The sequence below is a fragment of the Lepidochelys kempii genome, chromosome 1 (genome assembly GCF_965140265.1).
Source record: "Lepidochelys kempii isolate rLepKem1 chromosome 1, rLepKem1.hap2, whole genome shotgun sequence".
Taxonomy (NCBI): domain Eukaryota; kingdom Metazoa; phylum Chordata; order Testudines; family Cheloniidae; genus Lepidochelys; species Lepidochelys kempii.
Genome location: NC_133256.1, coordinates 330,948,069 through 330,973,115, shown reverse-complemented (window position 1 = coordinate 330,973,115; position 25,047 = coordinate 330,948,069). Strand labels below are relative to the sequence as shown.

Sequence of the window (25,047 nt, the reverse complement as noted above, 5' to 3'; positions counted from 1 at the left end):
GTGTTTTATAAGTGTTCAAAACAACTGATATCTTTGAGATGCAAGTATTGAATAATACACCATCAGAAATTTTACCAGTGAAAATATGATGGAATTATTAAATAATATTTTGCATTTCTACACTGCCTACCACCCATGGATCTCAAAGCTTTTACTCCTGGGGGAAATTCTGCCCCAACACATTAAAAATTCTGCACCAAAAAAATTAAAAACCCTCCACGTTCACTCCCACAAAGTATTTTAAAATTCTGCAAAATTCTGCATGTTTTATTTGTCAAAATAACACATTATAAGCACACCAGTTTCAATTATTTTTGTCATTTATTTCAAAATATCTATCAACAAGTTTGTGACAATACAAACAAAAAAGATTCAGGAAATGTTTTTTTTTGACAAATAGTTCCCTTACTAGGCATAGTCATACAGAACTTTGAGTAATAATTAATTTAAACTACAATAAAAAAACGTATTTCCCATACCCCTCAGAAGCCGTGCACAGGCTTAGGGAAACCCAGGGTAACAGAGGAGCTGTGGGATAGGGAAGTAATTGCTGGGAAGGAACCTGGGAGTGAACCTGGAGGATGTTGGGTGTGGGTGGGAGAAGACTGGAACAGGGTTTTTTTTGGGGGGAAGGCAACTGTTGGGGAGCCTCCCCCATGCAGACCCTGGCTGATCCCTAGTCTCTCCCAATCAGTCAGACACATCTGCCCTTGTCTCCGTGTGTCCCTGCACCCCCACTCAGCCATCCCCACCTCCCAGTGTCCCTCCACCTCCACTCCCATTCAGAGCCTGTGCCAGACTGTCCTCCCACTAGCCCTTCTGAATTCCAGTCTGTGTGACCCCCCAAGCAGCCCCAGGTGCCCACTCTGTGTCTGTTTCCCCCCCACTTCCATATCCTGTGCCTCCTTACCTGGCCCCGGAGGCAGGGCACTGTGAGATGCGCAGCCTCTGTTCTCTCCCTATCGACTGCTGACTGCTATGGCCAGTGAGTGGTGAGCCTGCTGCCTCTGCTCTGGTGCCACAGCAGGCCGTGGTGGGCAAAGGCACAACTGCAGAGCCTCTCCAGCAAAATGTATTTTCTGCTGAGAAAAAAGATCTGCAGGATACATGAATTCTGTGCATGCGCAGTGGCACAGAATTCTCCCAGGAGTACTTTTTGTAAACCATAATGCATTAAGCTTTCTTGTAACCACAGTGCTGTAGCTATTATCCCTGTACTACAAATGAAGAACGTGAGATACAGGAAAATTTAGTGACTTGCTGAAGGCTGCACAAGTCACCTCTGTGCATGTGGGGAGAGCCACACTTGCACACTCTTTCCCCTTTTTCCCCACTGGCATTCCTGTGTTAAGCAGTGAGCCATTTGTTTTCCTGACTGTATGTAATACCCATACAAAACAGATGAAAAGTTAAGGGAGTTTTGTACATGAACATTTATTTACCTAAAGCTTTCTGGATCACAGGTTTGCAGGGCTGTAGCTCTGGCTAATAGTTCCTAATAATGCCATTTCACCACTCTTCTCTGTTTTGTTTATCTCTGTTGATATGTACACCTCCACAGCTGATATTTTCTTTGTAATAGCAATTAATATTTTTTAATCTAGCAGACATAGACCTAAGTAGATAGGATAGCTAGAAACTGAAGTTACATACATTCAGACTAGAAATAAGGTGAATATTTTTAACAGTAAAAAAACTGGAACAGGTTACCTAGGGATGTGGTAGATTCTCTGTTACCTGAACTCTTTAAATCAAGATTACACGTCTTTCTAAAAGATGTGCTATAGTTCAACCAGGACTTATGGACACAATGCAGAAATCACTGTCTCAGATTCTATGAGTCATGTTATTCAGGTCATGCTGACTCCTCACCCAATATATTTCAATATAAGTTTCTTCATAATTAAGATAATTAACTCTCCCAATGTCCCCTGATGGGTCTGTAGTCAGTATAGTGCAAGTAGCTGGGAATCAGGGCCCCAGCTCAGCAAGATGCTTGCTATCTTTAGCACATGAGCACATGTACAGTCCCTTTGGCTATTCATGTGCTCAAAGTTGGGCATGTACCTTGCTGAACTGGGGCCCAGGAACCCAGGGCTCCGTTTCAGTCTCTGACCATGACTCACTGTGTGACCCTGAAAAAGTTCCTTCACTTGTTTTCGGCCTAGCTCCCGATCTGCAGTATAAATATAAAGCCTCCCTTACAGTGGTGTTACGAGCTTTAGTTAATCTTTGTGTAGTACTTTAAGACTTTTGAATGAAAGACAGTCCATAAGTACGAAGTATTTTTAAAAACTGGTAATTAACAATAAGCTACGTTGCACTTACAGCTGGAGTTGTAGTCACTCAATTCTAAGGCATACTGACTATGCAGCCTTCTCATGGAAATTTCATGCTATCCTATCTCTTTTCTGTGTCTGATAGCATTTATTATAACACAACAAAACCAAAGGAAAAGTTACTAGATAACATTGTGTGAAAAGCATGAATAAGCGTGATTCATTTCTTAGTGTTTTCCATTTGCAATTGTGTTTTAGGATTGGAAATAGGGTAAAATGTCCAGTCCTAAGACAGGTACAGTTTTATAATGCTAAGAAATGAATCACACACTATCCTGCATTGTGTCCAACTACTCAACTTTAAGAAAGACAACAAATTCCTCAGCCATGCATGGGAAATGAAATGTGTGGGTATTGTCCATCACACAATTTGTTACTGCATACTAAATAAGATTTGTGGATGATAATGGCCACTTTGTTGAAACATATGTCACAATTAAGCACATTTTCTGATATTAATTGTAATGCAAGTGACTCATATCTGATTAATTTTATAAATCTGCTGATTTAAGTTTCAGTAAATGCCAACATTCCTTTTCCTTATCTAATAATGTACTAGCAAAAATGTCTGTATTCTTGCTTTACTCCAAAGTAATTTTGAAAGTACAGGGAGCACAGTTTTTGATATTTGCCTTGTAAAAAGCACAAGGTTCATTCAAGAAAAAAGAAAATGCTTCTTCAATCAAGTAAACATCTTCACATTCTTGAAGGTGAATTAGTGGTTGCAAAATATAATTAAAGACATTTAAAAATATATTACAGCAAAAGATAGAATGAGGGTAATCAGTGATTTGTATTGGCAAATTCATCTATGTGAAATCATAATACAAATAACCATGTTATTGTAGCAAGGTTCTGGTGTTTCTCAAAGTAATATCTTAATGCAAAAGTTATTAGTAGTAATTCAAGGGCTCATGGTCTATCTGATGTCAAGGATAAGCATTATTTCTGGAATGCTAAATGTGTATATGTATCTTTGTCTCTCTTTCTCAACATCTATAATTAAAGTTTAGACTGGCAGAAGATAAAAGTAAAGCCACTGGCACATGCATTCCAAGATTAGAAAATTAATATTTTGTCTTGCAAAGAAATCGCCACGGAGAATTATGTAGTCTTTTAAAGACTATATAGTAAGCTGTGTTCATGCAAGAAATGATAAAACTCCTCACTGGTTATGATTATGGTCCAGATTCTAGTATTTTTACTCCAATCTACTTATGCCACAAGTAGTCATTGAACTTAATAGGGACTAAGTTTCAGACAGAGATTCTATTCAAGATGACAGGTTTCAGCCGTGTTAGTCTGTATCAGCAAAAATAACGAGGCGTCCTTGTGGCACCTTACAGACTAACAAATTTATTTGGGCATAAGCTTTCGTGGGTTAGAACCCACTTCATCAGATGCATGAAGTGAAAATACAGGAGCTGGTATAAATACATGAAAGGATGTGGGTTGCTTTACCAAAAGTGAGGTCAGTCTAACGAGATAAATCAATTAACAGCAGGATACCAAGGGAGGAAAAATAACTTTTGAAGTGGTAAGAGAGTGGCCCATTACAGACAGTTGACAAGAAGGTGTGAGTAACAGTTGGGAGAAATTAGTGTTGGGGAAATTAAGTTTAGGTTTTGTAGTGACCCAACCACTCCCAATCTCTATTCAGGCCTAAGCTGATGGTATCCAGTTTGCAAATTAATTCCAGTTCTGCAGCTTCACATTGGAGTATGTTTTTGAAGGTTTTATGTTGATAACATTCAAAATCCAGTCGGAGAACACTTCAGTCTCTCTGGTCACTCAATAACTGACCTAAAAGTGGCAATTCTTCAACAAAAAAACTTCAGAAACAGACTCCACCATTATTCAAGATGTTAGGTTATCAGAATCTGCTTCTATGTATTTTTCAGTAATAGCATTACAGAATAAGAAAATGCAGCTGAGCCATGTCATGCACACAAGACAGAACCAAGTAGTGGTATATTTTCTTGAATGATGTGCATTCATGTTTGAGCATTTCTCCCTATGCTTAGCAAAAGGGTTGTAAAAGAAAAATCTTTATGTTGTTCACTATTGTAGCATAGTACAGTGAATCACTGTTACCTTGGAGATGTAACTTTTTTGGCTGCCAGTCTGAGATTGTGGAATGAACTCCCTGAGGAAGTAGGGGCCATCACAAACCTCTCCTCTTTCTACTCCAAATGCAAGGCACGTTTCTTCAACCTTGTCTTCTCTAACATAAATATACATTTAAAAAAAACAAAACCCCAAGACACTACACTATGCACAATTCTCTCCCTGGGGAGAGGAGAGAGAACAAACAGACGATAGATTTTAATCACGTTGCTTAATGCACTACTGGAAGATGCTCAGATACTATATTAATGACTGCAATATAAGAATGCCTATATGAAGAGAATATAATTAGTTATAATGTCATATATACCTTATGGTGGAAGACTTATTGCCTGTGTATTGTACAAAAAATGCCATCTTCCCCTTTACTCAAATCAGATCTCGTTACTCCATATTGTTGCTTCCTTTCCAAGCTGAACTCACTTTAGTTCTCAGAGTATTTCCTTCTTGGTGTCAATCGCTTTGTCATTCTTTGGCATGTAAGGGAGCTAAGCACCTTTTTGCCAATCACACAACATGGCCTATTTACACTTCTTTGAATTGTTTAGTTGTTACTGGAGCTTGACTTTAGCTCAGCCTTCAAGCTGACAAGTCAAAGAAAACAATAAACAGTTTTAGAAAACAAAAATAGCAACCCTTGAAAATAGAGGTAGGAAAAATGTCCCATTAAATGACTGATTTTCATCAGACATGCCAAACTCACGAAAAACACACAGAAATTGGGCTTGTTTTTGGCTTAATTGGCTTGTGAGTTGCTTGTTGGCTAGTTTTTGGCTTGTAGCTTGTTGCTTCATTATTATTTTTTTTTATAGACTCCCAGCAAGCAGGGGCAAGGGGCAAGCAGAGGCAAGGGGGGGAGAGAGTCAAGGGTGCACAGGGGGCGGCCAACCACAGTCCCAGACTGCACGCCGGGGGATCTAGTCACATAAATAGTTGGGGTTCTTAGGGATTGGCTTGTTTTGGCCTTGTTTTGAAATGGGATTTGCTTGATTTTTGGCTTATTGTGAAAGTTGGGGTGCTTATTTACTTGTGTGAAAGTTGGCAACTGTGATTTTCATCTGTTTATGCTGGCATATGGCTATATTTCAAGTCACTTTCTGTCTCTTTAAATCACTTAGTGTGTGAATGCAGAGATTGTTATAAAACCAACTTAACCATTAATATTTTGAGGGGACACATTCTAACTTTTTTGTTCTGTGTTTGCACGATGGGTCCTGGGCTATGCCAAAGGTGTTACTGCACTAAAAGTAATAGTAATGCCTTTGAAATTTAAATTATTCATTGAGTCTTGCTTTATCATGCCCTGACACTTCTATAAACCTATACGTAGTGTAGCAGAATACAACTTCACAGGGTGCTATTTAACAATTGACATGTTTACCTTTACTGTGGCATTCACAGTGCTCGTATTAAACACGGGAAATACCACATGCGCAGTGGTAAATTACAGGAATGAAAGTGGTAAACGTTCATTTTGAGTGTGCAGCCAGACTACAGATAAGTTCCCTGGAGACAGCAGTATATTTAGATACAATGGCCAAGCGAAGCAAAGCCCTTAACTGGATTGCATTTCTCTGATACCATTACTGCAGGAGGGAACCCTTGGGGACTACTGTTCAGAACCAGTTAGCAGTAATTATCACACAAATTACAAGCCATCATAACTAAAGGAAGAGCTATTTTCCATAAGCTTAGACAGCAGCATACATCTTTTAAAGAGAATTCTGAAAACCACAGCCCTGACTACTTGCGGCTATTCATGATAGGGTGCTAGCCGCAGTGTGTTGGCCAAATTCCAGTCTGTACATATTCTGTTTTCTGTAATTACCCGTGTAGTTGGAATTAGATTTGGCATTTTTCCACTTTAAGACTTGATTTCTTAGTGTAATTTAACAGCTGTCAAATTCTGCCCCAGAGATGGCTGCATTTCAGTAGTAGGTGGAGATTCTTGTGTGTGTGTTTTACATGCATGTGATGGGACTAAAGGGGCGTAATATAATGTTAACTGAATGAAACTAAGGAAGATTTAGATTGAATGGGTCAGACCCTGGGCTATGTCTGAACTAAGCTTGGCATAGTCTAAGGAGGGACAAAGGTTTTAAGCTAACTTTACGCTTCCTGCATGCTAAGCTAGTGTCTGGACTACTCTACTATACATCAATTTTTACCTACTCCTAAGGTGACCCAGAAAATAGGGATTACCATGACACTTTGTCTTGGCCTAGGCCATGCCCTCTACTCTGGGAACTATAATAGGGGTGGTGGTGTAGAAGGTACTGGGCAGGAGGAATCCTCCACTGGCCAGCTAGCCTGGCTTTACTGCCACTTTGTACTGGGTACTAGCACAGTGCAACTGTAAGGGACCAGAGCATAGGTGTCCTGGCCTAGGGGTCACAGCTGGGCTATGGTCCACGTCGGGGACAGTAGTCGATGAACACGAGTCAGAGGAATCACTACAGTCAGGGTCAAATTCATGCTGGAGTCATAGACCAGAGATAGTACCAGGCTAGACTCGAGAGGCAGGAATCCAGCTCAGAGTTAGGCTGGAGTCAGAGACCAGCGGTGGTACCAGGCAGGAACCAGGGGCAGGGTCAAACTGGGATCAGAGACCAGAGATCAGGAGATGAGATCTGGAGTCGTAGCAGGCCAAAGTCTTTGTTGTTGACCAGACAACTCCCTGGGGCACTCTCCAGGGTCAGAGAGCCTCAGGGTACTGTCAATCTGGGTCCCTTGGGTACTTCCTGTGGCACCTTCTCCACAGTCCTCCCTGGCTGGGGCTCTTCATAGCGTCTCAGTGGCACTGTGGGAACGTCAGCCATCCTAGGTTCTACAGAGTCTGATTCTAGTTCCCGCATCTTTACAGCAACCTAGCTAGGCCAATTTCTAGAATACCTTTCTAACTATGAGATCAATTGAACTGTAGAATGGTTTCCCGAGAGAATTGGTAGAAGACCTCTCTTTGGAGACATTTAGAAACAAAAGTACTAGAGGGAGCAATCCTATAATGGCCAGGGAAGAAGATCTAGTAGGTCACTTTCATTTCTAATCTCCACGAACCAGCTAATCACATGCAGCTACTTCACTTTCCTCTAGTGACACAGTAACTATACAAATAATGGCATCTTCTCAGGGCACTGTACTGGTCACAGCTACTTATTTGAAATATATTCCATTAGTCCCTTGTGATATGAGGCCATGCCCCAGTGTTATCTGTTAATAATATTGTGATGACATTCAGACACTTTAAAAAATTGAAATGAATCAGTTTTTTGGAGAAACTGATAAATAAAAACACTGCATCAGAAGAAACATTTTTTGTATGTTTTAATTATAGAGCATAGATATTCTGATATTCTATTGTGCCCTGCATCTCAAAGTATTTCAGAACATGGATGAATTGCACAGTACAGATTCACAACAGCCCTGTTGTTTACGTAACTATACTATCCCCCTTTAAAAAAATATGAACAAACTAAGGTTACAGTCCTGGAATGAGCACTATGTTGGCCAAATCTTGCACCTGGGCAGAGCCCATTGTAGAGTTTAGGATTAAGCACAGAGAGAGATTAAATGACTTGCCTCAGGTCACAAAGCAAATATTTGCCAATGCTGGGAATAGAACCCAGATCTCCTAATTCCATTCACTCTAAAAACTTTTCTTCCTCCCTTGATATTTTATTTCTGTGTTTAATGGAACATGCAACTTAAAAACTGAACCTTCCCTCCAATTTCCTTCCCTTTGTTAATATTATTAATAGGCTGCACCTTGATTATGTAGATTATGTATGAATTATTTACTATTCACCATTTATGCCATTTGTCAGTTTTCAGCTAGATGGAATATTGCTTATGTCACACTTGAGCACACAGAACTGATTAATGAAATTTCAAATTTTTTGAGTGGTAACCCAAGTTGTCTTTTGGCTCCTATTAGTTGCCCTAGTTCTACTTGTCCTCATATAATTCTCTCACTCTTTTATCCAGAACTTCCTGAGGTGGTCTTTTCCTCTCAGTTTAGTTAGGTCTGTCTCCCAGAAGATACAGAGGTTTAAAATGAAAGCAGATAAGGGAAATGCTTCTCTTTTGATGATGCAAAACAACCAGGTTTTATCAGGTCTCTCTCTCTCATGCCAAAGCTTCAAGCATTGGCCTTTGAGATGACAATAACCTTCAGTCTCTTCCTAGCTTCATCTTCAGCTGTCGTTGGCCAAAGACCTTTAACTCCTTGTGACACTACAACAGTCTTACCATCAAAGACGTGGCTTGCCCCTTATTCCTCTTAGCCTTCTACTACTAAGAAGGAAAAGAAATACTGTTGGTGTAAGGAGAGCTGCTTTATGTCAACTGATTATCAGCTCAGTAAAGTCTTTTCCAGCCAGAGTGTGGTGAAAGTATTGTTCTCATCCTTCATAGCCATGGCCAGAAGGGACCACTGTGATCTAGCCTGATCTCCTGTGTAATACATGCCATAGAATGGTGTTTCCCAAACTTGGGACACCGCTTGTTCAGGGAAAGCCCCTGGCGGGCCGGGCTGGTTTGTTTACGTGCCACATCTGCAGATTCGGCCGATCGCGGCTCCCACTGGCGGCGGTTCGCTGTGCCCGGCCACAGTGGCTGAGGGAAGCAGCGGCCAGTACGTCTCCTCAGCCCACGCTGCTTCCCACAGCCCCCATTGGCTGGCCAGTGGGAGCCGCGATCGGCTGAACCTGCAGAAGCGTCAGGTAAACAAACTGGCCCAGCTCGCCAGGGGCTTTCCCTGAACAAGCAGCATCCCAAGTTTGGGAAACGCTGCCCTAGAATGTCCCCAAATTATTCCTAGAGCATATTATTTAGAAACCATCCAATATTGATTTAAAAATTGTCAGTGATGGAGAAAACACTGCAACCTTTGGCAAGATGTTCCAATAGTTAATTACACTCACTATTAAATATTGACACTTTACTTCCAATCTGAATTTGTACAGCTTCAATTTCCAGTCATTGGATCATGTTATACCATTCATTGCTAGATGGAAGAGCCCATTACTACATATCTGTTCCCCATGTAGATACTTATAGACTGTAATAAAGTCACCCCTTAACCTTCTCTTTGTCAAGTTAAATAGATTAAGCTCCTTAAGATTATCGTTCTAAGGCATGTTTTCCAAACCTTTAACCATTCTTGTGGCTCTTCTCTGAATCATCTCCATTTTATCAACATCCTTCTTAAATTGTGGGCACCAGAACTGGACACCGTATTCCAGTAGCAGTTGCACTAGTGCCAAATACAGAGGTGAAAGAGCCCCTCTACTCCTATTGGAGATTCACCTCTTTACACATCTGAGGATCACATTAGCTCTTTTGGCCACAACATCACACTGGGAACTCATGTTTAGCTGATTCTTCACCACCCCTCCCCCATATCTTCTTATCAATCACTGGGTCCCAGGATAAAGTCCCCCATTCTGCAAGTATGGCCAGCATTCTTTGTTCCTAGGTCTATACATGTATATAGTTGACCATATGAAAACACACATTGTTTGTGCCCAGTTTACCAAGCAATCCAGATTGCTCTGAATTAGTGACTTGTCCTCTTCAATATTTACCCTTACCCCAATTTTTTTGTCATCTGTAAACTGTTTCAGGGTTGATTTTTATGTTTTCTTCCAGATCATTGACAAAAACATTAAATAGAGTGGGGCCAACAACTGATCCCCATAGGTCCACACTGGAAACACCACCTCTCTATGATAATTCCCTGTTTACAAATACCTATCTGTTAGCCATTTAACCAATTTTTAACCCATGTAATGTGTGCCATGTTAATTTTATATTGTTCTAGTTTTTTAGTCAAAATGTCACATGGTGCCAAGTCAAATGCCTTACAGAAGTCTAAGTATATTACATCAACACTATTTCTTTATCAGTCAGACATGTAAACTCATCAAAAATAGATATCAAGTTAGGATCTATTTTCCATAAACACATGTTGATTTGCATTAATTACATTACAGTGTGTAATGCATTGTGCTCACCACTATGGCGCCTACTGCTGGTTGCTCCAGGAATTAGCTCTGTCCGTCAGCAGGGCACCCTCCTCTTGTGGTGTCTCACTCTCCGTTGCTGCTTCTCCACCAGTCCTTTGGCTGGCCACTTCCTTTGGTTGCCAGTGGGGCAGAGTGGGGGTGGCCCAGGCCCGCCTGCTACTCTGGGCCCCAATCCAGAGACCCTATAGCTGGCAGCTGCTCACTGCCTCCCCCTCTGCCATTACCTGCTTTCCCTGGGCCATTTCCCCATAGCCCAGGACCTACTCAGCCCCTGTATCAAGGCCACAGTCTGGGAGCCAGCTAGGTTGAAGCTCCACTTGTTCCCCTGACCCTGTCCAGCACTGCTGTGTCCTAGGTTCTTCTCTCTACAGGCAGCCAGACCTTCTCCCTCAAGATCCCAGGAGAGACTGAGCTACTCTCTGCCCTGCCGCCCTTCTCATAAGGCCCAGCCTGGCCTTGATTGGCTGCTTCTAAGCTTCCTCTGATTGGCTGGATTCTGCACAGCCACTTCAAGGGCTGCTATTAACCTTTTGTCAGCCAGTGGTGGCAGCTGCCCCAACACCCTGCTTCAATTCTTTATTAATCGAATCCCGTATCAGCCACTCCATTATCTTGCCTGGGATTGATGTCATGCTGACAGGCCTATAATTACCTGGCTCATCCCAGTTACCCTTTTAAAAAATTGGCACAACATGAGCTTTCTTCCAGTCTTCTAGAACTTTCCAGTGCTTCAAGATTTATTGCAAATCAACATTAATGTCCAATGAGCTCCTCTGCCAGCTTTTTTAAATCTCTTGGATGCAAGTTATCTAGGCATGCTGATTTAAAAATGTCTAACATTCTTATCTTCTGTTTTGCATCCTCCTGAGATACTTGTGGAATGGAAAGAGAGTTATCATTACTGTATGATGAGATTATATCATTTGTTTTTTCCCCCAATAGAGAACAAAAATATTTACTGAATGCTTCTGCCTTTTCTGCATTATTATTGATAATTCTACCATTTCCATCTAGTAATGTATCAATACCATTGTTCCTAATATATTTTACAACTCCTTATTGTCCTTAATACTGCTTGCCATAGATTTCTTCTTGTGTCCCTTCGCTTCCCTTATCAATTTTCTAGAATTTCGAACTTCTGATTTGTATTGATTATGATCAACAAATATAATATACTTTCCAAAGCTCTGATTGTCCAAGATACTGTGCATGGGGGTGTCCCCATTGGCTTTAGTGGGGCTCCGCACAGGAGCCTACCATCACGGAACAGCTTAAAGCAGTGCTACTCAAAGTAGTGGTCCGTGGACCGCTGCCGGTCCGCAAGCCATTGGCTGCCGGTCTGCGCGCACATTGGGGAAAAAAATTGCCTGTCCCCTACGTCAGATAGCTTGAGAAGCACTGGCTTAGAGGATCCATCCCTTAAACAGGCTACTACCGAGGGAGCAATTTGAAGGGATCGCTTGGGGACAGGGGCGGCTCCAGCCTTGTCCTGATGGTGGGGCAGAGATGGGCTAGATAGAAAATTGCAGGGGCTGCGCTATACATCTTGTGGGCAGGTACAATATGCACTTAAACATGTATTTTATCTATGTTGTCCTCAAAAGGAGAATAAAAATATATACGGACAAATCAGTTTTAAACTTCATGTGTGGCAGCTCACTGGTCCAGCATTTATTCACAGAAAATGAATAGGAAAAAAAACCTAAGTCAATAAATAAGTAAATAAACTAATACTACTAATAATAACAATATTCAAACTTCTGGGGGAAAATTGCTCATTAAATAATACTAGTAGCTAATTACTTTAAATCGGAGATTATGTATTAAAATTAGCCATTTGCAAGCAGCAAAGTAGGCTACTTGGAAGAGTTGGAGACTCGGAGCCAGAGCACAACAACTCAAACCACCGTCGTTCTGGAGCAGGGGGCCTCAGTGCTGGAGCAGGTTAACTGAATAGAAGTGCGGTAGGCGGTGTTACCTGGACACCTTCTGCTCTGTCCTCCATCCTTAGCAGCAGCTGGAGGGGGCAGTGGGTGGAAAGGGGGAGGCCCGCTGGGGCTGTGGGGCTCCTGAGCCCCAGCCAGTTTGAACACTGAAGTCTGCGCAGCAGGCACAGGGCAGGGAGCTGCCCGCTGGGGCTGGGGCCTCGGCAGGGAGGAAGCCGGGGTGCGATTTCAGATGGTTTTAAGTAAGAAGCAACTTTTTTTGCAGCTAATTACTTAGAAATTAGTTGAGGGAAGCACTGTATCTATTTCCTATGTAAAGAAAGAAAACACATGTATATATATATACACACAGACACACCAGGTAAAACCATATTTTAAATGTATATGTAAATGTAGAACAATCAGGAGATAATACAGCAAGATATTCCCAATCCCAAATTGTGAGAGATCAGTTTTGGAGCTTTAACGCAGATCTCAGAAACACAACTTTGATCCTTTCTACACTATCTTTAGTAGAGTTAAAAATAAATAAAATCTGCTTACTTTCTGTAACATACACATTCTGGGTTACTGTCATGATCTACTCTATCTTAGTCAATTGTTTTTCATGCCACTAAAAACATATTTACTTCATTTTAACATATGTGGTTAAGATGTTTCTTCTCTTTTATTAATAATGGGAATTTATTTTTCTAATTATTTTGGCAATTATGTTTATTGATCACAGTCATGTATGTGACTCACTAACATTTGACTCCATCGTTACTATTAGTATCAGACTTGGAACCACATTTATTTTTGTACAAATTTGAAGTCATTTTACAGATATAATTAATAATACAATTTGAAACTAAGCGAGCTTCATCTGCACAGTATCTAAAGTTATGTGTTTAGCTTTTTTTTTTTAATCTGGCACTGCTAAAGTGAGTACAAGCTAAATTTACATTCTAGAAGATTACTATTATTTGATTGTACCATTTTAAATAATTAATGACAAAGCACAATATGGTGATAAAAGTAATAATGATACTTAATCCAGCCAGGACAGCTTAGGCATTTTAGAACTCAATACTCAAAGAATTAAATTTAAGCATAAGAGGGAAATAGAAGTATGAAATGCATAGACGAGTCAAAAAACCAATATAAAAGTACTGTAATCCTTACTGAACTTTGAAAGAATAAAATCACAGAGAATATATGTGCATTGTGCATTTCGACAGGAAGTAGCAAGAGAGAGTGAGCGAGTGTTGGTGGGAGTGTGTGTGTGACTGTGTCCCTGAGTGTGTCAGTGCACTGTCTCTTTAAGACGAGTACTGAAGAGCCTGAACCCTTGTTCAGTACAGCAGCAGCCTCAGGGGCACCAGCACAGACAGACTCCCTGCCCCCCCCCCCCAGCCCAGCTCAGCGGAATCCCACTTGGGCATGGCCACCTCTAGCATTGGGTGAGCTTCCCCAGTGCCCCTCCAGCCATGGACACCCCACCCCACCCCTGTGCTGCCTCTGCTTGGGGATTTACCATAGTATAATATCCCCTTTTCGGATGTTTCTTTCAGAGTCCTCTTGAGTTAAGCACTCCATTTACAAGGTCAGCGCCACTTACAAACCAAATCTAGTATTACTTGTTTTAGAGAGGTTACCTTTCTAATGTTTTTAACTCTTCAGCATTTTCTAATAAGACGTGCCTACCGTCTTAGTTTTTTCAAGGTTGTTTTAGGTACTGTGAATTCTTTTAATCAAAAGTGCCCTACTGAGTTCCATCAAAACCCAGAGGCTGTCCTCTCAACCTTGTGCCCTTCTCAAACCACTGAAGCTGAGAAATGCTCAGAAATGTAGGACCAAGTATCAAAGGTCATGAAGCTCTGCTTAAAAGGTAACAAGATTTTTGAGATGACTACAGCTTTTCCTTTATTTTGAAGAGACAGGGAGAGAGAATAAGGCCCATGTAAATGTTATTGAAATGGATGAAAATGAACATCAGCCCTGCTTAATGCTTAGGACAAGCCTGTTCAAAAATTGTCCCTCACTGTTAATTTCTTATCGTTTGCATGTTATCTATAAAATTGATTCAGTTTATTTAAGACTGAGACTTTTTTCTTTCTCTAATGACTTCTACTTCAGCAAGGTTCTCTCCCAGATTTTATTTTTAATTATTATCAGTGCAGGGACATTCACAGCTGGGAGAGCTAGCAAGGACTTGGAGAAAAGTTGGGATGCCACTCAGAAATTCTGCAATTTAATTGTTTGTACCTTTTTAAGTGGAACATCGGTAAAAACTCCTCTAGTTTGAGGCTCAGCTTGTCACTGCAGTAATACAATAGTGGTAAGAGAAAATATCTATTCTCTACCTGATTCTCGAGCACCATTTATTTAATTAATGATTTGTTGTGTACCTAGTGTCATAGCATCTGGGTTCATGACATAGATTAAATGCAGCCAGTTATTGAATTAAACATTCCACACAAATAGGCCTCCACCCTGCAGTGCTCCATTAATCAAAAATAACCTGCCTGTGATCCACTAGCACAAAGCTAAAATGTTCAGGGCCCAGAGTGTGTAAATCCAAACAAAAAATAAAATATTTATGTTAATAATTCTGTACACGTTTTTCTTACAGAGCTAAATTTTGGGCCCTAATTACCTAGCACTGGCCCAGATCATCCTCTCCCATGGCACAAACATATCAAAAGTAGGGGATCTCAATGAGGATCTTTTTACAGAGATTCCCATTACAGAGATTCCATTAGGTAGCAGAGTCCTCTCGTGGAAAAGGCCATGGGGTCTGTCCTCAAAACTGGTGCCTGCAGAACCCTGGGAAGCCGGGATCCTCTCTGCAGAGGCCTGGGGGCTCTACATTTGCACCTCACCTGCCTGGCTCCTTGGCAACATGTTGCCATTGGAACCATTCTGACAGGGCCACTCCCAAAGTGTGACTGCCCCACAGATCACATAGGGCTCTAGTGAAAGAAGAACGCCATACTCTATCAATGCTTCTGACTAATTTCTGTGAGGTTAGAAGAAGGAGGATATGTCCCCTAGCTCTTCCTTGTCCATGCCTCCCTTTGGCCTGCACAATCTACCCCACTTTCTGCCATGTGGATCCCAGATTGCTGGGACAGACCAATGCAGAATCCAAGTGGGAGGCAGATAATGCCCAGCTGAGCGCCCAGACTGTGTAGAATAAGGAAGATCTGCTCACAGTGGGTCTCATCCATGCATGGAGCTACAGGGCACAATATTTGCCAGTATCTTTTTTTTTAGGCAGCTATTTCATTACCAATGTAAACTTATCTAGAATATCATGTGACATTTTTCTCATGTGCGGTGTTATCTGCTGTGCTAGATAAAATCAGCATAGTGATGTTGTGAACCACAGATGGCTAATAAAGGTTTTAATATAATTTTGTTGAAAAGTAATATTTTCAATCATTTTTGGATCATGTGTATCTGTTACATAAAACCCAAATGGCATAGTTTTTTTCTTCCATTTGGCACAGACAAGGCTATTTGATGCTTTTATTTTTGTGAATGTTGCAGTCCAGATTACAATATTAATACTGAGTAAGTCACGGTATTGCAATCAGGCTGATGCTGTAGATGGTGTAAATTTATTAATCAAGGCTGTGAGGATAGGAAACAATTTAATGACATTGTGTCTGTGTTGGAACGAAATTAAGAAAGTCAGATTATATTTCATTTATTTAAACAAACATACTGCTCCTTAGAACAGAACCGCTATGGTTAGTGGTGTTAAGGTAGGTTCTGTGTCATTTTTATCACAACTGCAAGTTCTTGTACATTTGTGTTTAGAGTCAGCTCTGTGTTTGATTATGTTCTCTCCTAATCTGTGGTTCCATTTTATTTTTGTTCCAGGTGTCCTTTGCAGCCATTGCTGTATGAAACTTTAGGAACTGCAGAAAACTAGGCTTTCATTTTCAAATCAATCTAGTGAATACCTATGTACGGTTTATTTTAATTGAGTGAGTTATTTGGGGTAAAATTTTCAAAAGCATTTACATTTTTAGTAGTCTAAGTCCCATTTTCAAAAGTGTCTTAGGCTTTTAGGAGCCTGAGTCCTACTGACTTTCAGTGAAATGTAGTTTCCTAAAGGCCTACATCATTTTTTTTGAAAATAGGATTTGGATGCTTTTGAAAATTATAGCCTCCATCTAGCTCTAAGTTTTGTGAAGGCATCGTATGGGGACAGTGTTGGAGTATTGATTGTCTATCCTATCATCACATTAAGTCCCATTATATTTCTCTTGTGTTTCTACGGTCTTCATTTACATTCAAATAATATGAACCTACGATTTGCTAGCGATGCAAAATGTCATATTGCTTGAATAACGACATCTAAAAGACTGTCCACTTACATTCAAGAGAAAGATGTTTCATGCGTGTGTAACGAAGAAGCCATCATGGTCAGATCCAGTCAGTGTAGTTTGGGGACAGGGAAGGTTAAAAAGTCCTCAGACATTATGGCCAAGAGAGGTTGTCCAAAAGAGAAAAGGCTAAAAATTCAGAGAAATTTTTGAATACCGCTGAGTCCTCCATTTCACTTAAAAGCCTAGAGTGAGAAAGCAAGCAGAATGGAAGGACTTAAAGAAGTGAAGCAGCAATTCTCTATGTAAAGGGAAGCAGAACTGGGCTTAAGAAAAAAAATACTTAAGTGGTAATAATGCTGATAAGGAGATGTTTTTCTTTAAAATATTCATAATATATATAATCATGGTCCTAAGTTTTTTATTACTGACCAACTCTTGGATGTCAAAAAAAGAGAATTTATACCATTGGTAGAAATGCTTCTGGTAATAGCTATAGAGTTTTTCATTTCAGTCCACTGAGGAGGACACTGGATAAAACCAGGTACAACAGGATCTGGTATGAAAAAGCAAGCTGAAGTACATGACTGCAAGTGCAATTGTTCAGAAATAATAAGACTTTGGGAAGGGAATTTAAGCACAAAAATGCATGTCAGAATAACTGATATGCAGGTGTTGGGCATGAAGTCACTTTTTGGAACAGATGGAATCAATGTAGGTGGGATGGGATATATTTGAATTGAAGGGCTGCCAATGTTCTGGTGAGAGACCAGATAGAAACATGTGGGGGACTTCATAGTAGAGCCAAAGGGGATAAGAGAATATGGGAGGCTCTGTGATAAGCATGAGAAGGAAAGAACAGCTAGAACAAACAGGCAGTGAAACAAGATGGGTATATGTAGTATGATAAACAGGTGACATAATAAAAGGTTTAAATATAAAGTAAAAATGGAAAATATCAGGAAACAGAGTTAAATTCCATTCAGATAATATGAAGTTCGTATTTATATATTCAGGAAGCATGAGGAAGGAAATAAGAGGTTCAATAAGAGTCGGTGCATCAGGGGCTTAAATTTAGTCTGGTGGAGGCAAAAAATAAGGCTTAAATAGTTGAGTAACCTAGATTAATAGTTTTCAGACTCTGGTTAGCAGATCTTTGGGGGTCTGCAAACTATGTCCAAGTTTTCCAAAGGGGTCTGCACCTCCATTTGAAAATTTTTAGGGGTTCACAAATGAAAAAAGGTTGTAAACCACTGACCTAGATTGTTTGGAAGGGTTTAGGAAGAGTTGTTTTTGAGGAGAAGGAGAGCATGTGGTTGATTCAAGAACATTATCTCCTGTAAGAAATATAGTTGAGAATAAGGATCATTATCATTAATAAAAAATAATTCCGGAGACTTTTACTCTAAAATGTTTGATCACAGGAAGCAACACAATGGAGTGAACCTAACCTAAATCAAAACATGTGAAGAGTGCAAACTTATACCTGAACTAAACTGTGGTATTGTAAGTAGATGAGGTCAAAGAAAGTAAGGATGATAAAAAAAAATCAGAAAACAAGACAAATAAATTCTTCACTCATTAATGTGATTGAATGGGGAGCATAAGGAAAAGCCGTAGAATGATATTAAAATGGTGCAAAACGTTAAGAAAAGCAAAGGGAAGAATGAGAAACTTATACAAGAGAGTAAAATGCTAAAATAAAAGAGGCTCCTAAAACATTTTGATGATTATGTATTGAAAAGCAAAAACTTGTTTACCTCAACATTAAAAAAAAAAAAAAAGAATGGAAACAATTGCCATAGAAAGACACAGGATTAAAAAGGTCTCAACTCGGTGTTCATTTTTGCATCCATAATTAATTACAAGCACAGATGGTAGCATGTGTATGGATGACTGCCCAATTTGCATGTGGAATGGGTAACGTAGATAGATGGCTACCTGATTTTAAAAAAACAAAGTAATACTTTAGAAAGTGATAAAAATTCTAAGGATGAAATCCTGGTTCCATTGAAATGGTATTTGCCATTGACTTTGGTAGAGCCAGGTTATCATCCTAAATTATGTCAATAGTTTTGGGTAATAGAACAAGGAAAGATAAGAGACATGCAATTCAGATGACACACTTGCAAGGTTTTTAGGCAAAGTCCTAATTAAAAGTAAATTAGAAAACCACTCAGTAATAGGGAATATATTGGCAGTAATGCTACAAACCACTGATCAGGAAAATAATTTAAGGTTTGACCCATGACAACCTTTCACCAGCAGTTAGTAAAGCACAATCCATGAGAGTAGAATGCATGAGGACATTTTATAATATTCAATATTCACAAGATGAAATGCTGCCTGCACTGCAGACTAATGTTAGTGAGTCATCAGTAGGTGCTATGCGCTGCTGAAATCTTCTTTTTAAAGAAGTCTGTAGAAGAAATGGAGACATGGCAGGAAAGGTCAAGTTGCATATCAAATTTAGTGTTATAAACTCCGTGTGTGCTGCATGAGTGAAATCCTGACCCCATTGAAATCAGTGGCAAAATTCCCATTGAATTCAGTGGAGCTAGGATTTCATTCTATGTTTAACAAATAATAGAGAGACAAGGTGGGTGAGGAATATCTGTTTATTGGACCAACTTCTGTTAGTGAGGGAGACAAGTGTCCAATAAAATAAATTACCTCACCCATCTTGTGTCTCTAATATATAGGTACCGACATGGCTTCAACAACACTGCATATAACAAATAATAATCCACTAGAATGAACTGAAAATCTGTTGTTCATGAATGTTAGCATCAGCTACAGAATGCTGGCATTAATTGGAAAGGACAGACATGTATGTGGAGTTTCTGGTCCATATCCTCAGCTGGTATATATCATCAGAGAGCTCTGTGAAACCAATAGGGCTACTTCTGGATCTGGCCCACTGTATCTCCATTATGTCTAATTCTCTGTTCAGCATTTTGAAGTTAATTATTTTACTTGAATTCATATTCACATTAGCCTTGTATCTAAATTTACATAATATTATATATCCACGTTTTTAAGCCTATTTCAAGGGCTTAAGTGAGATGTGTGTGGCTCATGGTCCTTGCACTGGTTCCCTGCACAGACATGAATTTTACCACATAGAACAAAGAATTAATCTGGAATATGTGCTGAAAACACCTTTTATCAAAAATTACATTTTTTATTTTTAAAGGTTCCTTTAAGCGTCAGCAAACAACAAAATATTGTGCTTGCTAACTGCAGTGTTTGTGGCAATTGCATCTTTGCTGGTGATGCTTCTGGCTTCATATCAGTGCTTCATTTTGTTAACAAACACAGTTTTCCCAGAGTATGTCCCCTGTTTTGTGAAAAGCATATTTGCAAAAATTTAAAAAAAAAACAGTTATTTGTGTTGCAATCTAAGACTCTGCAAAATATTTATTGTAATTTTTTAAATAAAATAGATGGAACCATCGTAAATGTCCTCATTAATTACTGCTTGAAAAAGGAGCAGACACAATTCTTCCATTAAAGTTCAAAGCTGAGCTAAATGAGATGTTATCAGCTATAATCTATTGGTAGTTAAGATTGAACAGGATTTTCAGCTTTTTCATTAGAAAACCCTGAATCACTGGGGAGATGGAAAAAACCTCCGCTACTTCACATCATATCATGTTGAAACAAGATTTATGTTTTGTCAGCTAAGATGTGATTTAAATATAGATCCCTACCCTGCTGTCGTTAATCAGGCACTGATCCTTAGCTTTCATGCTTGTAAAGTTGAGCATGTCCAAAAGTATTTGCAGGATTTGGGCCTCAGGCAATACTTATAATTAAGTTAATTGGAGTTTTGATTGCAGGATCAGGTATAATTTCTTCTTTATCAGAAAATGAAAAGAGAGAGATAGATAGATAGATAGATAGATTTTTTTCTTAAAGTAATTGAAAATATTCATCATTTAGGATGGAAAGGACCTCACAGTGAGAATTACATGGTCCCCATGAATTCCGTGGCAAGATTCATTTTATTATCCTAAACCATTCCTACTACAGATGAGGTCTAAATTTCTGAATCTGTAATGGTGATACCACAACTTTAACTGTTCTTGTAGTGGATGTATAGAAGGAATCTTGAGATTCTGGATGCAATTTTCCTGTCCTTTGACCTATTCCAGACAAATAAAATACAGGTTTCAGAGTGGTAGCCATGTTTGTCTGTATCAGCAAAAACAATGAGGAGTCCTTATGGCACCTTAGAGACTAACGAATTTAGTTGGGCATAAGCTTTCGTGGGCTAGAACCCACTTCGTCAGATGCATGGAGTGGAAAATACAGGAGCAGGTATAAATACATGAAAAGATGTGAATTGCCTTCACGAGTTTTTTCATGAAGTTGATGGATTTCCACTTCATACGGCTAAATTCAGTTTTACAAGCAAGTTTAGCTAGCCTGCATAGTATTATCTTTATTTTAAATTGCAAAGAGCATTCCATACTACATGTGTGAATTTATAACTCGATCCTTCAGATACACTAGGAAATATACCAACTGCGGACAGTGGGTAGGAGCAGTGGATGTACTTGTATCAAGACTGGAAATGTTTTAACTGTAAGTGAAGACAGAGTCAATTTGTGCTCAGCACAATCTCAAAAAACATGTTTGAGACTTCTGTGATATACAGTACTTACTTTCATTTTCTCTTTTTATACTAATGAAAAATCCTAACTAGAAAATGATGACATTGAAATACTATTAAAGTTCATAAGTTTTTCATATAGAACATAGAGTCATAGAATATCAGGGTTGGAAGGGACCCCAGAAGGTCATCTAGTCCAACCCCCTGCTCGAAGCAGGACCAGTTAAATCATCCCAGCCAGGGCTTTGTCAAGCCTGACCTTAAAAACCTCTAAGGAAGGAGATTCTACCACCTCCCTAGGTAACGCATTCCACTGTTTCACCACCCTCTTAGTGAAAAAGTTTTTCCTAATATCCAATCTAAACCTCCCCCACTGCAACTTGAGACCATTACTCCTCGTTCTGTCATCTGCTACCATTGAGAACAGTCTAGAGCCATCCTCTTTGGAACCCCCTTTCAGGTAGTTGAAAGCAGCTATCAAATCCCCCCTCATTCTTCTCTTCTGCAGGCTAAACAATCCCAGCTCCCTCAGCCTCTCCTCATAAGTCATGTGTTCCAGACCCCTAATCATTTTTGTTGCCCTTCGCTGGACTCTCTCCAATTTATCCACATCCTTCTTGAAGTGTGGGGCCCAAAACTGGACACAGTACTCCAGATGAGGCCTCACCAATGTCAAATAGAGGGGGACGATCACGTCCCTCGATCTGCTCGCTATGCCCCTACTTATACATCCCAAAATGCCATTGGCCTTCTTGGCAACAAGGGCACACTGCTGACTCATATCCAGCTTCTCGTCCACTGTCACCCCTAGGTCCTTTTCCGCAGAACCGCTGCCTAGCCATTCGGTCCCTAGTCTGTAGCTGTGCATTGGGTTCTTCCGTCCTAAGTGCAGAACCCTGCACTTATCCCTATTGAACCTCATCAGATTTCTTTTGGCCCAATCCTCCAATTTGTCTAGGTCCTTCTGTATCCTATCCCTCCCCTCCAGCATATCTACCACTCCTCCCAGTTTAGTATCATCCGCAAATTTGCTGAGAGTGCAATCCACACCATCCTCCAGATCATTTATGAAGATATTGAACAAAACCGGCCCCTGGACCGACCCTTGGGGCACTCCACTTGATACCGGCTGCCAACTAGACATGGAGCCATTGATCACTACCTGTTGAGCCCGACAATCTAGCCAGCTTTCTACCCACCTTATAGTGCATTCATCCAGCCCATACTTCCTTAACTTGCTGACAAGAATACTGTGGGAGACCGTGGCAAAAGCTTTGCTAAAGTCAAGAAACAATACATCCATTGCTTTCCCTTCATCCACAGAACCAGTAATCTCATCATAAAAGGCGATTAGATTAGTCAGGCATGACCTTCCCTTGGTGAATCCATGCTGGCTGTTCCTGATCACTTTCCTCTCATGCAAGTGCTTCAGGATTGATTCTTTGAGGACCTGCTCCATGATTTTTCCAGGGACTGAGGTGAGGCTGACTGGCCTGTAGTTCCCAGGATCTTCCTTCTTCCCTTTTTTAAAGATTGGCACTACATTAGCCTTTTTCCAGTCATCCGGGACTTCCCCGGTTCGCCACGAGTTTTCAAAGATAATGGCCAATGGCTCAGCAATCACAGCCGCCAATTCCTTCAGCACTCTCGAATGCAACTCGTCCGGCCCCATGGACTTGTGCACGTCCAGCTTTTCTAAATAGTCCCTAACCACCTCTATCTCCACAGAGGGCTGGCCATCTCTTCCTCATTTTGTGATGCCCAGCGCAGCAGTCTGGGAGCTGACCTTGTTAGTGAAAAAAAAGGCAAAAAAAGCATTGAGTACATTAGCTTTTTCCACATCCTCTGTCACTAGATTGCCTCCCTCATTCAGTAAGGGGCCCACACTTTCCTTGGCTTTCTTCTTGTTGTCAACATACCTGAAGAAACCCTTCTTGTTACTCTTAACATCTCTGGCTAGCTGCAGCTCCAGGTGCGATTTGGCCCTCCTGATATCATTCCTACATGCCCGAGCAATATTTTTATACTCTTCCCTGGTCATATGTCCAATCTTCCACTTCTTGTAAGCTTCTTTTTTATGTTTAAGATCCGCTAGGATTTCACCATTAAGCCAAGCTGGTCGCCTGCCATATTTACTATTCTTTCGACTCATTGGGATGGTTTGTCCCTGTAACCTCAACAGGGATTCCTTGAAATACAGCCAGCTCTCCTGGACTTCTTTCCCCTTCAAGTTAGTCCTCCAGGGGATCCTGGCCATCCGTTCCCTGAGGGAGTCGAAGTCTGCTTTCCTGAAGTCCAGGGTCCGTATCCTGCTGCTTACCTTAGAAAGGAAAAGCAAAGCACTTCAGGTAATGTAATACAAACCCCACTGCCCAATCCCCCTCCCAAAGTGTCCATTTTCAAAACTCTACCAGAAACTGCAGATGTGCTGGTAATCTGGATTTTCCATGTTAATTGAGCACTTGGATTCATATCAGGGCTCTGTAAAAGAAAACCCATTAAAGAGAGTGCCAACCACCTGGGGCCACATCTTAAGGGAATGAAAGTAAAAGCACATTGAGGTCAATAAAAGGAGACAAGAATGAAGTATGCTGGGAACTAGATTGGGAACCGGGGGTTGGTGGGTTGGGGTGTAATATCAGCTTAGTTGGATGTTAGATAATGAGAGGAAAAAAGAGTAGAGGTGTTGCAAGAAATACTGTTGTGTGTGTGTGAATGGAACAATTGAGCTTTGTCATTAATCCCACATACTATAAAGAAAATGGAGAGGGTTTCATTTAAACTAACAAAGGAAGGACATTCAAACTTCAGGCTGCAATTTCATTCTGAACCCTCACCTATGGGATGCTGTTCTGAAACCTTTGCAATCCCTGGGCAATATGGTACCAGCAAGAAAAGAAGCTTTAAATGTGATTTTTGCCTATTTAGTGGGATCTTAATCATTTGCCCACATCACCAAAGCATTTACTTTTAAATTTCCCTCACTGCTTTTCCTTTCCTCAGAGTCACATTTTCATTAATCTTTGGAGAGTTGATCATTGTGAAATTAGACTTGAACTTTGTGTAACTGATAATTGCAAAGGCAAAGATTTCCTGTAAATAGGCTCTGCTAGGAAATGAGAATTTCCTATGGCCTTTTCCCCCTCTGATTCTAATGCAACCCTTTGGCATTTTAAACATTTAATTGAAATCAAACATTTCATGCCGAGAGAACCAGAGTAATGGGAGTGGAAAGCTGAAAGAATAACGATACAAAAGAGAACAGTATGGTATTTCCAGAGAGCAGTCTATTGGCATTCATAAATAAATCTATCCGCAATAGCTGGAGAAGGACCACAATGGAAGCAAGCAAGAAAATAATAATATTCAATGGGATATTAAAATTATCCTACTGTCCTCAGCCGTGTAAAATGACAGTCTTATAGATAATGTTTCTTCCCTAGGGTTGATGAGGTCAAAAAATGGGGAAAGTCTTACTGTTGTAGTATGAACAGCGAAAATCACCTTAACTAAGCTGGCGAACTTCCAATATCATTGTCATCAAATTCTAGTCTATCAAAACATTTCATAAGATCGTCCCAGAATTCCAGAATTTATTCCAGAATTGCCATGGATGGTGGCCCCTTTTCTTAGTCTATGGGGAGATCTCCATCTAGATGTAGAGAAAGCTTT

At 40.3% G+C, this 25,047-nt stretch overlaps 1 protein-coding gene across 4 annotated transcripts in view; it reads left to right on the top strand.

Annotated features, from left to right (window-relative positions):
- The window catches only part of CACNA2D1 (calcium voltage-gated channel auxiliary subunit alpha2delta 1), a 683,143-nt gene that overhangs the window by 558,562 nt on the left and 99,534 nt on the right, over nt 1-25,047 (top strand). The gene's annotated exons all lie outside the window — the stretch shown is intronic.